This window comes from Euphorbia lathyris, chromosome 4 (genome assembly GCF_963576675.1).
Source record: "Euphorbia lathyris chromosome 4, ddEupLath1.1, whole genome shotgun sequence".
Lineage (NCBI taxonomy): Eukaryota > Viridiplantae > Streptophyta > Magnoliopsida > Malpighiales > Euphorbiaceae > Euphorbia > Euphorbia lathyris.
This window is the reverse complement of record NC_088913.1, coordinates 69,962,769-69,978,911: the sequence shown is the minus strand read 5'-3', so window position 1 is coordinate 69,978,911 and position 16,143 is coordinate 69,962,769. Positions and strand designations below refer to the sequence as shown.

General features: G+C 31.8%; 1 long non-coding RNA gene across 6 annotated transcripts; it reads left to right on the top strand.

Moving 5' to 3' along the window:
- Positions 1–1,145: 1,145 nt before the first annotated feature.
- On the top strand, positions 1,146–5,741 carry LOC136227013 (uncharacterized). 6 transcript variants are annotated; one of them, XR_010687958.1, is made up of 6 exons: positions 1,146–1,480; positions 3,592–3,962; positions 4,039–4,107; positions 4,611–4,914; positions 5,242–5,316; positions 5,392–5,741. It is a non-coding gene; the product is annotated as an uncharacterized lncRNA (long non-coding RNA). The 6 variants fall into 6 exon arrangements; XR_010687960.1 differs by having other exon boundaries at positions 1,147–1,480; positions 4,039–4,716; positions 4,815–4,914; XR_010687959.1 differs by having other exon boundaries at positions 3,605–3,962; positions 4,039–4,914.
- The last annotated feature ends 10,402 nt before the right edge of the window (positions 5,742–16,143 follow it).

The following is a 16,143-nucleotide window of genomic DNA, read 5'->3' as shown; positions in this document are numbered from 1 at the left end:
TTTACTTTATATATCTAACTAATTATATGTCTACATATCACAATGAAAAACACCATTACTTGCTGCTTTATATCCATCTCCTCATTATTATAATTCATTGTGACCACGTGTAACATTCACAAAAGGAAAGTTTTTTAAAAAAAAAAAAAAGGCTTACACTTTGAAGATTCACAAGCTGATTTTTATATATATTTTAAAAATCTAAATAATTTTTCCCAGAATTTTCTAAATTTAATGGAGGAAAATCCAATGATATATATTCATCCATCCTTCAAGTAATAAAACCTATATATATATATATATATATATATATATATATATATATAGAAATACTCTATGTAGGAATAACTTCTATTTTGTTATAAAAAAACTCGATCTTAACTTAGTAATAACCTTAATTACCCGACTCTATTTAGTAATAACTTTCCAATTGTTATACAAATAACACGATTCCAAGTATATTTCTATATACAAGTTTCACTACAAAAAAAAATGGTCTATTACGACACTTTGTTAGCGACGCATTTTGACATGTGTCTCCATATTTTATAAATTACACTTTTGTATTTATGTTGTTCTGTATTGTCACTTAACAACACTTTTTATTATACGTTGTCATTTTTAAAAAGGTAACTACGCTTTTAGAAAAAGCGTTGGCATTTTTTTTAAAATTAAAGACATTTTAGAATTCGCGTCGTCGACAAGTGTTTCGATATTTTTTATTTTAATATAATTTATTTTTTTTTATCTCAGATTTAAATTTCAACCACGCTTTTTAATTTGTGTCGCATTTTTATAAACATTTAATGACGCTTTTAATTCTTGTGATGGGATTGTTAAAAATTTAACAATGCATTTTGAGAAAAAACGTTGGTATTGTTTAAAAATTAAAGACGGATTGAATTTTATGTCACTAAAAAGTGTTAAGGTATTTTTTTAATTTGAAAACATTTTTAGTTTTGTCTTTATATTAAAAATCCAATCTCATTTTTCTATTTGTGTGCGTTTTATAATTACTTAATGACACTTTGACAATTTTAAAATTTTAATTTCAGATTTTGGAAACGTCATTCTCTCATATGCTTGGAGAATAAGTCTCGAAGATCAATGGAAAAAATGGAATGTATGGACCAAAAACCCAAAACAACCTATACAAGGGAAGGAAAAACTATTATTATTAAATTAAAAGAAAAAAAAAACAAAAAAGACTCATCCCCTTTCTTATCCCGCCCCTCACCATTCTAGTATCCCATCTCTCTCTCTTTTGATTACTTTAACTCAATACCACCAAATTTCATCAATTTCACCCTAGTTAGATTATGTCTCACCATGTGTTCACCTTAATCGGATTAAATTCATTCATATGTTCACCTTAGTTTAGAAGATTGAAAGGCAAAATTTGGGGTTTCTAGCGTTAACTGTTGAAGGGCGGCGAACCTCGAGCAGCCGACGGATCAACGACGATGACATTTCTGTGAAGGTATTTTGGATCCAATTAGTTTTAGTTGTTTGTATAATCTAATATATCAATATATTTTGGTTTATGAATTAGTTAAGGGATGATCAATAAAGAATTGACACAATATCAATTCTCAGAGATGCATTGAACATCTGGTTCACTTATACTAGGGATATTTTGGTTGTGCAAGCCTTGAGAGGTTTATTAAGGATACAATTACCCATCAAAAGTTTAGTTGTTTAAATGACCCTACAAAACTAAATAATGTGTAACCAGCAAGAAGATGGGAATTCAAGGCATTGCTGGTCATTATTTCAAATTTTTTCTTCAATTATTAATATGTTTGCTCCGTATTTTGGGATCTGATTTTAGTTGACTTAGCTTAGTATCTAAGTATCCTGTATTTGTGAAGCTACAAAAAAAAAACATAGTTGAATATGTGAATACAATCAAATCAAAAGAATATCCTATCTTAATAACATCTAAGTAGCCTATTCACAAGTAGTTGAAGAATTTGTGTGCTTTGTTATCACCTTCTCCATTGAAATCTGTGTTTCAATTATAAACAAATGCATTGTAAAACCAAGGACATTTCTGATTTGCACCAGTAAATGCCTCTAAAAGTCCATAGTAGAAGTAAAAAACTCAGGTCTGCTGTTTCCAAAAGATGGATATAAACATAACACAACATGTAATTTGTACGAAGCTTATAGGTAGGATAACGAGAAAGTTACTGTGGGATTAAAAAATAGATTGCTTAGCTAGTGTAATGGTTATATCCCGCTATTTTGCTTAGCTAATTGACATGATTTTGCTATCTGCCCTCCAGTTATTATAAAGATTTCAAATATATAAATCAATGAGGACTAGGCTGCTTTTTGAATCTCATCAGAATGTGATCTGCAGCTTATTCACAATAGACTAAGTGAAATTGTTCCCCTTGTCTTTCAAATAGAAGGGATTCTGATAAACAATTATTATTTTGTTGTCTCTTTCATTTCATAGAGGATTCAAATTTTCTAATTTCAGTATTTTATTTGATGACCGTCATTTTTCTTGTATAAAATAGTCTTTATGTTATCTCTTGTGTCACATTTTACAGTTTTCCATTTATATATATATATATATATATATTTATATATATGTGTATGTGTGTGTGTGTATATATATTAGATAATGTAAAATTTTTCTTCTTGTGGGAACTTGGGAGTTCATAATAGTTTGGCTTTGTATTTCTGGGCCTGAGAAAGGTCTCGGAACTGGGAGGGCAATTTAAATAAGTGTGGGATAAATAAGAACCTTTTGCTAGGGGCTGATGTTCTTATGAGTCTTAACTTTGAATCTTAAGCATCTTCTATTCTATTTACAAATGGCATGACTATATTGCTTCCCCTGCTACAATTGAGCTTGCTTATTCTGTAGTTTTAGAACATACGATTGTTGAAAGGGATCGAAGGTAAATGTAGGTTTCATTTTTATATTGATATAACAATTCTGGACTTGCAATATCATGTGAAATCACCATCAGAAGATTCTTATATTTACAATGCTTGTGCAGCTTATGTGTTTGACTTGAATGCAAAAATAAACAACGGTGAAAAAGACCAATCTCATAATGGCATTTTCAAACTGAATTTCTAATATATAGGTTGAATAAAACAGAACCATATATGCAAAGAGTTTTAGTTCAATTAATTTTATGCTAACACAATAGCAAAATGTCCAAGAAAATGTATGATCCTTTCAAGATGCACATGGTGGCTATATGATGCACATAACATTCAAAAAATGTCAGGTGTCCTTCAATGTCATTCAAGACTGGAAAGCATTTTAGGAACTCCTTATTCAAACATAACTGAACTGTCTTTCAATGAAGTGGAAACCAATAATATCATGTATAAAGTTTTAGGCTTAATATATTTTAATTATAATTTTAAGACTGAACTATTGTTTATCATATTGCTACTGATATCGCTTTCCCTAGCTTATAGGAGGAACAGATAGATAACTATCTTGGAAGCAGAATATAATGGAGAAATATGAATTAGAACATATTAACCTTCTCACTGTTCCAGATTCAATTGAAATTGACTCACTCGAGGCCAATATTTTGATTTTAACCAATTGAACAGATCTCTTCTTCAGGATAAGAGACCTTCTAACAAGGAAAAAGATTAAAGTGGATTTTAAGTAAAAAAGGGATGCCATACCATCAGAAATTGATAAACCGCTCCAAACTTGAAGGCAAGAAAGGGAGGTCTAAGTTCTTTGTTACTAATGTTGCTACTCATGTTAGCCCCACTCAGCATGTACATGTTGTTCTACATTTATAGACTACAGGGGAGATGTAATACTTGGGGCGGTACCTATGCTTTCATAGGGCACTTCCTCTGAGGTAAAGTACTGAATTATAACTTGTATCTGAGAGGTAGCTGGATGTGCGTCCTTCCTTATATCGTATATGTGGTGGATGACAACTCTTATTCATAGGAATGAACCCGTTGTAAGTCAACCTTCCCTTGAGCTACAGTTCCTTACCTTACCTTGGTCAGTTAGTCATTTCTTTACTGAATTTACAGGTACCGAAAGAAAGTCAACTTTCAGATTTAGACATTAAACTAGAAGATCAGCTTCTTCTTCTTACTACAGTAAACCGACGTCATTCTAGCTTTTTCTTCTCTTCTTATTCTATTTCTTTCTTTGAAGTTTATTCTCAACATGAAAGAAAGATAAGATATAAGAATGTGTACCGCAAGTATGTTTAGCCTTTTCTTCTTTGAGAAGCTCTCTTGTTGAGGCAGAGCTCTGAGTGAGATAATTGAATTAGTAATTACATTGATGAACATTTTGATTTACTATTTGTTTGATTGTTCTAGCTTTTTATGCTCTGAAGGAGAAGCATTCTCAATGCCTGTTAAAACTTGAAAGCTTAATGTTACTTAGATTTATTAGAAAGGATGCAATGAATTGCAAACTTTGTTTCTGAGCGAATGTGCATTTGTGCAAAGCCCTTGTTTGTGGATGCTTTTTGATATAATATATACAAAACTCTAGTTTAGGAATATGATTATATAAAGGTATCTAATTAAGATAGATTCTTAGCTTCTTTCTTATACATGCCATTCTTTTTATTTCAATTTTCTTCAATCAGGTGAATTTGATGGGCATACTTGGAAGCATACACAATATCTTGTATTTTTATGGAGATCCATATAGTAGTTATGTTTGATTGTCTGCAAAAACCTCTTTTATAAAATGTAAAGTTCTCCATTTGATTCATATGACAGTATTTATGTTTGTTTGTATGCAGCTTTTGCTCAAATGTGTGTGTGTGTGTATATATATATATCTGCAGTTTGTCCGATCGATTTCGAGATGGGAAAACCTTCTAATATGATATCAACAGTGAGATTAGTAATCTGTGCTGCAATCTACTTCTTCATCAGCATTTTCAGGTATCTTATGTTTGGAGAATCAATTATGTTGGACATATTAGTGAATTTTGATCAGAGTTCGGACAAAAAAAAGTGGTGAATTGATGAATGACATTGTTAAACTAAGCTATGCATTTCATCTAATGCTGTTGTTTCCTTAAGAAGACCATTTTGGCTAAAGATAATGTATGATTTGTGTCTATTATTGTTTTAGTTAGAGAGCTGGTCAGTTTAGTGCTTATTTCCTATTGACTAGTGTTTCATGTCTCTGGTTCTAACTTGTTAATTAATATATATATATATATATATATATATATATATATATATATATATATCTTGTTTTTTCAGATTCTTGTGAACTGTGAGACTCTGAATACAATAGGCGGTGCGTAAAGTAGAGATCTCATGAAAATAATTGAAGAGGTAAAATTATTTGAACCTCTAGTTTTGGACCGAATGGTCATTTTGATAATTTCTTAGTTGATGTTTGTACTTCAGGATAAGAAACCTTTTGACAGGGAACCACTGAGATGAATTTTAAGCAAAAATTGATGCCATACTATTAGAAATTGATAATATTCTTAAAACTTGAAGGCTCTAAATCAATATAAGCTTTGCAAGAGAAGGAAAGAGAAGTGGTAGAAAAAGATTTTGAATCAGCAAGGAGGAGAAGTAGGTGGCGCTTGCAAAGAAGGTGATAATCACGTGTTATTTTTGTATTCTGTAATGAGGTACAAGATAAATATTAATTAAGTTATTTTTGTAATTATTGATATATTTTTGGACCTGTAATTATTAATAATATTACAATTTTAGTTTATACTAATTATAGAGTCGTATTAAATTCTTTTTTCTATTATTTTGTTTTAAATAATTTACCAATTGTGTTCTTGAGGTCTCTTCAAGACGTTTATTCATGAAAATGTTGCTATTCTAATGACGTAATAATATGTAAGCGTTGTAATTTAGGGACGATATTTTAGCTGTGAAATGTCATTGCATTTGGGACGTAAAGGATTTTTATGTAGCCAAATGTAGATGTTTTTTTAATTAAACGTTGTCAATTTGTAGACGCTATTAGATTAAAGTGTCATGGTATTCAAGACGCTATTAATATTTTCTGAAGCGAAACAACGACGCATAAATATTATGTGTCTTTCAATTTGCGACGCTTTATTTAAACGTTGTTGTAATTATCGAAATTAAAAATAAATAATATAAAAAAATCACGACATTAAAAATGTAAGCATTGGAAACATGACGATGCTTGTATGTAGTGTGTCGTCACATTAAATTTACCCACACAATGTTTTATGTGTCGTTAAAATTAATGACACGCGATTTAGTGACGCTTGTGACGACGTTTTAGAAAGCGTGGGTAAGCATTTAGAGACACCAAAAAGTATCGTTAAACCTTAAATTTTAGCGTCGTAATAGACTCTTTTTTTTGTAGTGTTTTACTGTATAATTTATACACAAATAACGCTATAGAAAATAATAATAATTCTTAAAAAAAAAAGAAAATAATAATAATAATTCTTTTATAAAGTCGGACTCAGTATATTATATTAAACAAGGAGTGGAAAAAAAATACAAAAATCATTGTAAAAATGTTAAATAAAATATAAAAGCAATTGCAAGAGTGTTATGTATATTCTAATTTTTTTAAAGGTCAATAATGCATTAATTTATTTTGTTTCTTGTCTCTATAAATTAAGGATATGGAGCCCATTAAAAATAAAGAATATATATATAACTTTTTTTTTTCTCTTATCAAAATGTTTGAAGAGGTTAATGATGCATGGATAATGCTTTGCCTTGTTTAATTAATTGTTGTCATATTAACATATCCTTTATCTGAGTCATCCATTTTCACATTGACACATAAATTATTAGTCAAATTAAGAAAAACTAGATGTAACCCAATTTTAATTTATCAAATGGTTTAATATTATTATTATTATTAATCTTCTTCTAACTTTGTTCAATAAAACCTATTGATAAGAACTTGAACTAACAGTTTAAATTAACAGTTAAAATCAATCATATAACAGTTTAAATTAACAGTTAAAGATCAATCATATATCTTATATCAATATTAGTTATTAGATTGAATATGAATATGCTCAAATAAATATTTAAATAAAAGATTAAGAATTGGAATGAAAAATTAATTTTTTTAGGACCAAATAAAATTATACTAGCATTGAAATTATTTTATTAGATACAATTTTTAAATCTTGGAATAGTACTCATCCCTATTATCCATCAATTTTGGTGCATGATGTTGATTGAACACAATTGAGTAATTAAACAATTATTTCTCTAATTGATCATGTAGTTAATCCTCTTTTGTCAAGTCATATAATCTGGACTTTTTCCCATCTAGCAATTATGATTGAAAAAAAAAAAAATAAATAAATTTCAGAAATTGGTTCACTGTCACATCTCTAATTAATAAACAAGTATGATGTTATATTTCCTATATTATTTTTTTTTTTTAAAGGTACTATAACCTCAAATAAAGGATTGTGCTTCAGTACGTAAGATCTTATTGCAGGTTACAATTTACAGCCAATTTTTTTTATAATCGTCAGATGAAAATATAATTGTTATCGAATGGTTGAAAATGTGTGACAATATTCATAATATATTTTTGTACAATTTTGCCAAAAGGACATGAAATTAATGTTAGGGCCCATTACAATTTGGGGCTTAGCCATTATATATAGGTTCGGTCCAAAAATGGAACAAGCATTTAATTAATGTATTCAATTAGGCAGATTTTATTAGGTTTAAGTTCTGATTTTCTGTCAAATTATACTTAAATTGTTCTGAATTTTCATTAACCTAAACAATTGTTGGATGCAATTATGAGTTGGTATTGGAAATTTCACATCCAACATATATGCGATACATGAAAAATACAGGCTTACATCAATTGTTCCTGAACTTGTATTCCTGTGTCATAATTAACTCCTTAAATCTATAAAAAAAAAATTGTTACAAAAATATACAAAAAAAAAATTTAATTTGTTTTAAAAATTTAAAATCACGAATTAGGTCTTTGTATTTTAAGTTTTGAATTTTTCACGGATTTAGACAAATTGCAATTTATGTCATTTTAAATAAGTTAATGGGACAAATGAATCACTGTAAGCAAGTTCAAGAGGCCAATAGATCACTTTAAATAAATTCAGGTGACCATTAGGTTATTTTAAGCAAGTTGAGAAGACAAATGAGACATCATATAAATTCAAGAGGTCAATCAAACTTTCTGAACAAGTTCGGTGGGCTTTTGATGTATTAAGCCGAAGATATATAATAAGAATAGACCCATTAACTCACCATCTTACATATTGGGTTGGACACGTGTTAAGTACATAAGTGAACTGTTTCACAACATTGAGAGTGGCTCCCTAGTGGCAAAAGCTCTTAAGATCCAACCAAGTAGTACCAGATCCGATGATTCGCCTTGAGATGAATATGATGCAATGGCCCTGTTTGGGAATTAGCTGTTAGCTGTTAGCTGATTACATTAGCTGATTTGACTAGCTGTTTGTGTAGACCTGTTTGGTAAAAATTAGCTGATTGATAATAGCGGTTTGTGCAAAAAGACGAATAAGGGCATTAATTTTGGCGCATGAGAAGAGGGAGTCTATCTATTAGGGTTAAAGAAGTCCATTAATTTTAATATTGCAAAACGCTAATTGAAAAAGCTCCTTTTAAGAGCTTTTTCTAAATAAGCAAAACTCTCTCCCAAACCTCTCTCCACCAAACACTCCAATTAGAGGTTTCAGTGGTCAAACCTCTAAAGTTGGTCAAAACCGCTCTTTTTATCCCAAAACGCTCTTTACCAAACAGGGCCAATATGTGAGAATTTTTTTATCTAGATGTGGAACTTATGGAGTCAATAATTAACTCTTGATGATACCACAATATTCACAAAGAGAATTTTTGTTCAAAGGAGCAAACAAATCTGATAACATTTGTAGGCTAAAGCGGATCTTCTTAAAAAAAAATGTCTAATTCAACCTGGTAAAGTTCTCATAATGTTATCATTGATGTGGTGGCATGGATCTGAGAAACTTCAGTTCATGAAGTTCTTATTCTACGGCAACTAGAGTTATAATCGATATAAGAACCTCTATGATCGGATTACTCACAAACGTGTTAATTTTAATTGTAAACTAATAAAGATGTTTCTTCTCTAGCTAAATTAGAAGGAGTTAATCCCAATATTAGATATGAAAACCTTAATCTCAAAAGAGTTTAATAATTGATTGATAAAAAAAGATGTATATCATTACAAACAATTGGGTTTAAATACCTCCCTTGAATTAAAGATAAAAGACTTAAATACCCTAACTATGATTACAAAAAATTAAGGAAGTGATAGGGGTAAGGTGGGGTGAGTGGAAAAATTGCAAAGTGGTTAATATGTCTAAATGGCAAACAGTAATAGTTGAGTGGAAAAATAGTAAATAAGAGAGGGTAGGAATCTGACAGAATTGAGGCTTGGAAAATAAATTCTCTTTGACCAAGTCCGATAAAAGTATTAGCTTTAGTCTGATCCTCAAAGCAAGACCCAAGAATAAGCATTCTCTCTAACAACCCAAAAGGATCTAGCTTCGACATTCCCTTCATTGGTGGCCGAGGGAGCAACTTTGGTATTAACTTTTTTTTCCAGCTTCTTCCTCCAGCACACAGGCAAACTAACATGATTTCACGAAAAGACATATTAGCAGAATGTACATGCATCCAAAACCAAATAGAAAAACAAAGTCAAAAGTTAATCACATTGTCTTAGTATGTGGTAGCCCTTACAACCCTTGTATATTATCTCCCTAATTCAGTTAAGGAGAGTCACAAGTTTCTTAGACCGAATTAGGTCTAACATCTCCAAGTAATGCCACTACATAGAATATTGTGACAAGAGATCTCGTATCGCTTAGTCTCTTTCAGTCAACTCATGTTTTACCTTCCAAGTACTTGAATTATATGGTTATTCATTCCATTTAGTCGCAAATGGGAAACCTTTTGAATAAACAGCTTGAGGAAGAACACATTTCCTCCCAGCTAGAACCACTTCGATTTAAAATCCTTGATGTTCTGCATCTTCCTAGTTTGAAATCTTCTCCGACGGTGACTCGTTTGCCAATAAATCATATTATATGAATCCTTTTTCACATGCTTCCAATATGATCGAACCAAGGCTCTAATCAAATTGATGTCTAAATCCTCACAGATCTTCGCGAAAGCGAGTAATTCTAGCCAAGAATTCAAAGAGATTTGACAGGGACAAAATTGAAATTCATTCACGGTGTTTACTAATCCATTGGAAAGTGGAATTCGAAAGCCCCACTTCAAAAATTGGAGAAAAATACCCAAACATCCTATAGGAGGGTTAAATGCTCTTTGTTCCTCAACAGGAACCTTAGCATCCATCTCTTTTATTTTAGGAAATGAGGCCACAATATCCACAAGCTTTGTAGCTATCAAAGAGGAAGGTCGTGTGGATTCACTTGTTTGGAAGAGCCTGCTTTATCAGTAAGCTAATTCTAGGTTTTCTTAGAGGTTTTTATGGATCTAAACTTTCTCAGAGGAATAAGGCAAAGATTCTTCGACGCTTTCAATAATAGGGATTTACTGGAATTTTTTCATCTCAAACCTTCCATACTAATTAGGAACTTGAAAGGAAGAGTAGAGGTAGACACATAAAAAAAACACCAAAAGGCGTTTTCCATGCTATTTATAATAACACAAGGGAGGCAAAGAGATATCTTAGTGAACCATCATCATAACACTCTACTTCGAGGGTAGTATAAAGGTCTAAGAAATTACAATAATGACCTCTAATAAATACACCTTTGCACGCAAAAGTAACATGTCAATATTACAGAAGGTCGGGAGGAGTGATTGTAGAATGATGTCATCCTCGCGTGCTCTGTCAGGATTTAATGTCATCCCATGCACCCATCTGACATCATGTCACACACTTGTTGAGCGATTTCCGCAAGTGCACGGTATACGCTTGTAATAATAAAAGATATCGAACCCATAGGGAACACTTTTTTGTAAAAACTTATTTGATTCGGATTAAATTCACTTTCTTAGGTTTAATTAGAAAACTGTTATTGTTTGGTTTGAATGGAATATGTTGTTGTGACTTAGAATTCAATTCTGCCAACAGTTTTAATTACAATTACAGGAACTTAAGTTTAAGAATAAGAAGAATTCAAAACTCGCTTGCATAAAGCAAGAAAGCAACTTATAACTTTGATTAGATTATGAATATGTAATAACTTATCATTTGATACAATTAACGGGCTTCGAACTGCAAACGATCTTTCTACGGTCGGAACAGATAGCTACCTTAATCAAATTGGTATTTTATGTTTGATAAGCCGAGCTATTGATCATATCATCCATAAATCCTAATTCTTTTAAGTGTTCAATAAAGTTTCCTTTGAAATATATTTTGTGTAAAAGGTTTTTAATCGAAAACACTCATTTATTACTTTAAAGAAAATCGCTAGATGAAACTTGAAAATAACAACAGCAAAGAATATATTGAATCGAAAAGTAATTTATTAATGGACGTTGAATCATCACAAGTTAACAGAGAAAACGAAACTTGGATAGCATTTTAACTAATTTGAGTTCCGGGTTGTCAATCCTTTCCTCAAACTTCGTAGGTTTGTCAGACCCTAAGGCGCTTCAGCCACTAGTTCTTCTCGTTGAATCCTTGAAATAGAGATCGCTGGATCCACTACAGAATGTAAACTTGTCTTCGAACAATTCTTGAACTTAAACTAATGAAACTGTGTTTGTATCTAAACTAATGAAACAACTTGTGTACAACCAGTTTGCTTTTTACAGAAACGAAAAACTAAATCTAAATCTCTAACTCTCTTCTGAATCAGAGTTTCTTCAACAAAATATCCAACTATTCAACCTTGAATTCTAGAAATGAATCATCTATTTATAATTACTGAAAGGTCTTGTTTGAAGTGTCGTGTCCGCTGGTGAAGAGTCGTTTCTATCCGGACAAACAAACGCGGTGTGTCGAATTAAAACATGTGAAATCAGTGTAGGAAAGTTGATGTTTCTGTCAAGATTATTGGAATCTCGGTCAAGGCTTTGGATTGAGGGAGAATGTTGCACAAACGCGCATTTTCATGTCTGAAAAACGCGTGTCGCGACCGAGATATTGGGAATCTCGGTCGCGACAGGGACTTTTGTCTCCATTCGATAATCGTTTCCCAACTCTTCGTTTCTGCCTTTTGAATTGTACGTGCTTTTTAGCTTGTAAATGTCATTTCTCTCTCGTTTTTGCTCCGTTTTAGCTCCTATTTGGATTTTACCAAATAATTAAATACCTTGCACCATAGAAACAAATATAGACGTAAAAGTATTCTAAAAGCATCCCTAGTGGATGTTATTTCATTGTTACTAAGAGGGACTTGGTTGTTCTCAGCTATTAGGGAGATTGTCACATAATTTGGTTTGTTAACAAAAAGAGTAACAACCTTTATATTTTTAAATAAAAACTCACACATAGGAGAGTGGTCATCACTACCATCACACATTAAGAGAGTGGTTTTCACTACCATCACTAGGAGAGTGTGGCGTATCATAAAGTGTATGGAGAAAGTTAATTTATAGTGGCTAAATTCCTCCCAAGTCCTTCTTGTTTATTTTTGCTTTTATTTTTTACTCCTCAAAATTTGTGAAGTAACAAAGAGTCTAGTGGAATGTTATTTTTGAGTCTAACTTGTGTCTAGGTGGCATCACTTTGGTGTTACCACCATTAGAGATGCTCTAAATGAATATAATCAACATAATTTTAATACAAAACTAACGTAATTATTAAAGATATTTTAGGTATATTTTGGGCTTGTCAACACTCGCCTACCACACTCATATTAGAAAAGAAAGTCGGTGACATGTCATCCTTTAGACATAAACCAATAAGAATCAAAGGGTACTTTCAGTCGACCCCTAATCCAACTCAAACTAAAGAGAGTTCCTCCTTTGGTTGCCTAATAGAAACGAAGACCTAAAGCACTTCAAATTTAAGGCTTCAAAAGGGAGACATCTGATATCACACTACTATTTGAGAATACATGTGGACCAATAAGACAGCCTCACCTACAAGGATAATTGTTATTGTCACGTGGCCCAGTCAAATAAGATTTTAAAGAGCACGCACACCCTGACACACATTTCACGCTAGAATTAGTGAAATGTCAGATGTCTTTAACATAACAGTTATTGACCTTCCCATTGAGAGAGTTCCACGTGGTCTCATGCTCAAATCTAGGCACACATCCCTAATCTATTATAAATACAAGGCATTCAACGCTCAAATTAATGTACTCACTCATTCATTCTATTGGCTCAAGCTCACGTATTTATCAATATTATTCTCTTCACCCACTTAGGTATCGAAGCGGGATTGCGAGTTTCCGATCTCTCTGTAGCCACTTTTCTATCTTATCTCAAACAGTCATGGAATCAAACAAGCTCAACTTAATATTCATCACATCACAATGTACAATACATTAGACCATCGTACTTTTGTTCTTATTATATAAAATTATTTTTTTCTAAATAATTACTAAAAACCAAAATGTATTTGTAGAGTACATTTTGTAGAATTGTCATGGGTTCCTCTACTAGAGAGTTAATGGTTATAGAGATTAAAGTTGGTCCATGGATTCCCTTTTCTCATGATACGATAAAAGGCAATTAATGAGGGTGGTGCCTTTGGAAGGAAACAACTTTATTGTGAAGACATACATGGATTGGGTTGTCAATATATGAATGAATGAGATAACCTAACCTTGTCTTTCCTTCTCAATCCATCTCAAAAAATCTAAACCAACCATTTCTTTTTTTATTATTCCAAACAGCTCCTACCAACTATTGGCAATGGGTCCAATTCCAGTCATTGATGATCTAACTAGTTTTATAAAATTATAATTTAGAGTTTTAATTAGTTATTAAATTATACAATTAAAATATTTTGTCTCTTAGGCCATGTAAATGGCCAAATATTTTGGAATTTAATTAGTATTAGCAATTGAATTGAATTGAAGGATTAAGACAAATGGGTGTAATTATGATAATGGGAAAAAAACTTATTAGCTCCTTGATTAGGGTTATTTCCATAATGTGGTCCCAAAATCCTTTGATAACGAGCATTTTATACCCTCTTTAGAGGGCAATTGAATGTTTTAGAAACCCAAAATCCTTTGAAGCACATGTTATTGTTTTGATATTTGTAAAATTGCCAAGTCATTTGTTTTCTTATTCAACATTATTAATGAAGTCTAATTTTAGAAACTTTCAATTTAATATATATAGATTCATTCATTGTTTCAAAGTTAGGCTCCGTTTGTTTTACCTACTATTCACTGTTGATGTTATGGTTTGTTGTTTGTTATTGGAAAAATCTGTTTTTCCAAAAAGCAAAGATTCTCTGGTTTTGTAAAATGCTATTTTTCAGGTATAAAAGGCAAACATGAGATCATTAACCAAACACCTGAAACTCTCCATTTTGAAGTGAAAAGACAAACAAGAGCATGAAAATGAGCAGTCAAACAACCCCTTAATCATATAACTTCCAATTAATTTGCGGACTATAACTTATCAATTGATAACGTAAATTGAGTTTATAAAAAAAAATGGTAGTTCTAATCTCCATTAAAATATTATAGTTTATGAATGAGTGTGACTTACCATATATATATATATATATATATATATATATTCCAATTAAAAATTTATGTACACGTAACAAAAATAAGTTTAATAAGATATTTTTTCCTGAACAGTAACTATCGTAACCATGCGGACAAAGTCTTAATATCATGTATATTTTTATATATATTTGGCGCTGTAATTAGCGGAATCATATACTAACTTCAGAATTGACTGGTTGCTACGTGGCTCTTTGCTCACATATATAGAAATTAATGCTAATGAATCTATAGTTCCTTATTAGGTTGAAATTATAAATTGGATCTAAAATATGTAGGATGTTGCTTAATAAAAAATAAATGAAAATAACATAATATTTATGTATTAAATTCATCTTGTTAGAGGTTGTTGATATAACACATTCATGAAGCATCATGTGTAAAGGTGCACTGCCAAGCTAAGAGAAAAAGTGACCTCATCATTCAAAATATAAAAGTTGACAGCATAATGGGTCAATTTCACTTGCCACTATATATATATATATATATATATATATATATATATATATATATATATATATATAGCAAGAATAAAAAATATTATTAATTTGAAATTACTATAAACTACCTTACGAAGAACGAGTGTAAAACATAACTCACTCAATAAAAAGAAAAATGCTATTAGAGAGAAAGAATTATCTTGCACGGGAATCGTGGAAAGAAAGAGTGTTTTTCATCAGAATGGAATTAGGTAAGTCGAAAGGGATTTACCTTATCTTAACTGCTCCTACTCCGAAAATGACTAGCATTCGTAAAAGGTTTGTAGACGCGAGCTAACATAACTCCTTTTTTAGGTAAAGGGAAATTCTTACTCGAGACAGACGCTCTCTAAATCTTAGTAGCTATCTAAGATGAAGTACTATAGAAGGTAAGATGAAGTTCCCTAGAAGGTAAGATGAAGTATCATAGAATCCAGCTCACTCAAGAATGGGACGACAGTGGTCCATCGGTATGCTCGTTCTGATCTTGGATGCAGCACATTGGAATCCTGAAGCACCACCACGAATGCTACCACTCGTTCGCCTGCGGTGCGGTAAGGCACCAGCCTGTTGTTCCAGCAGCCAACTTCGGCGTGTCAACTTAGTTATTCTCATCAAGCCACTTACTTGATGTCTAGCTTTCCAACTGGTACACGGTTCCTTTTCCCCTAGATCAATGAAGAAGGGAGAAGAAAGTGGATTCTTACGAAATACTGGAAGCGAAGCGCTATGCCAGGGTGGGGGGACGAGAAAAGAAATGGTGAAGGACGAGGAGTACATAAATACGCTCGAGCTCCTTTTTATCCACCTTCCGCCCCTCCCTCAGGTCACTCGCCTCCTTCACAGGATTCAACAATTTTTCCTATAAGACATTATTCTCATCCACATGAGATTGTATAAAAGCAGTAGCGACATTGTTATTCATCTTCTCCTTAGCAAGGCCTTTTTCAAGCTTACAACTACGCTCTTTAAGAGCTATGCCTTCCACCAATGCTTGTCTAACT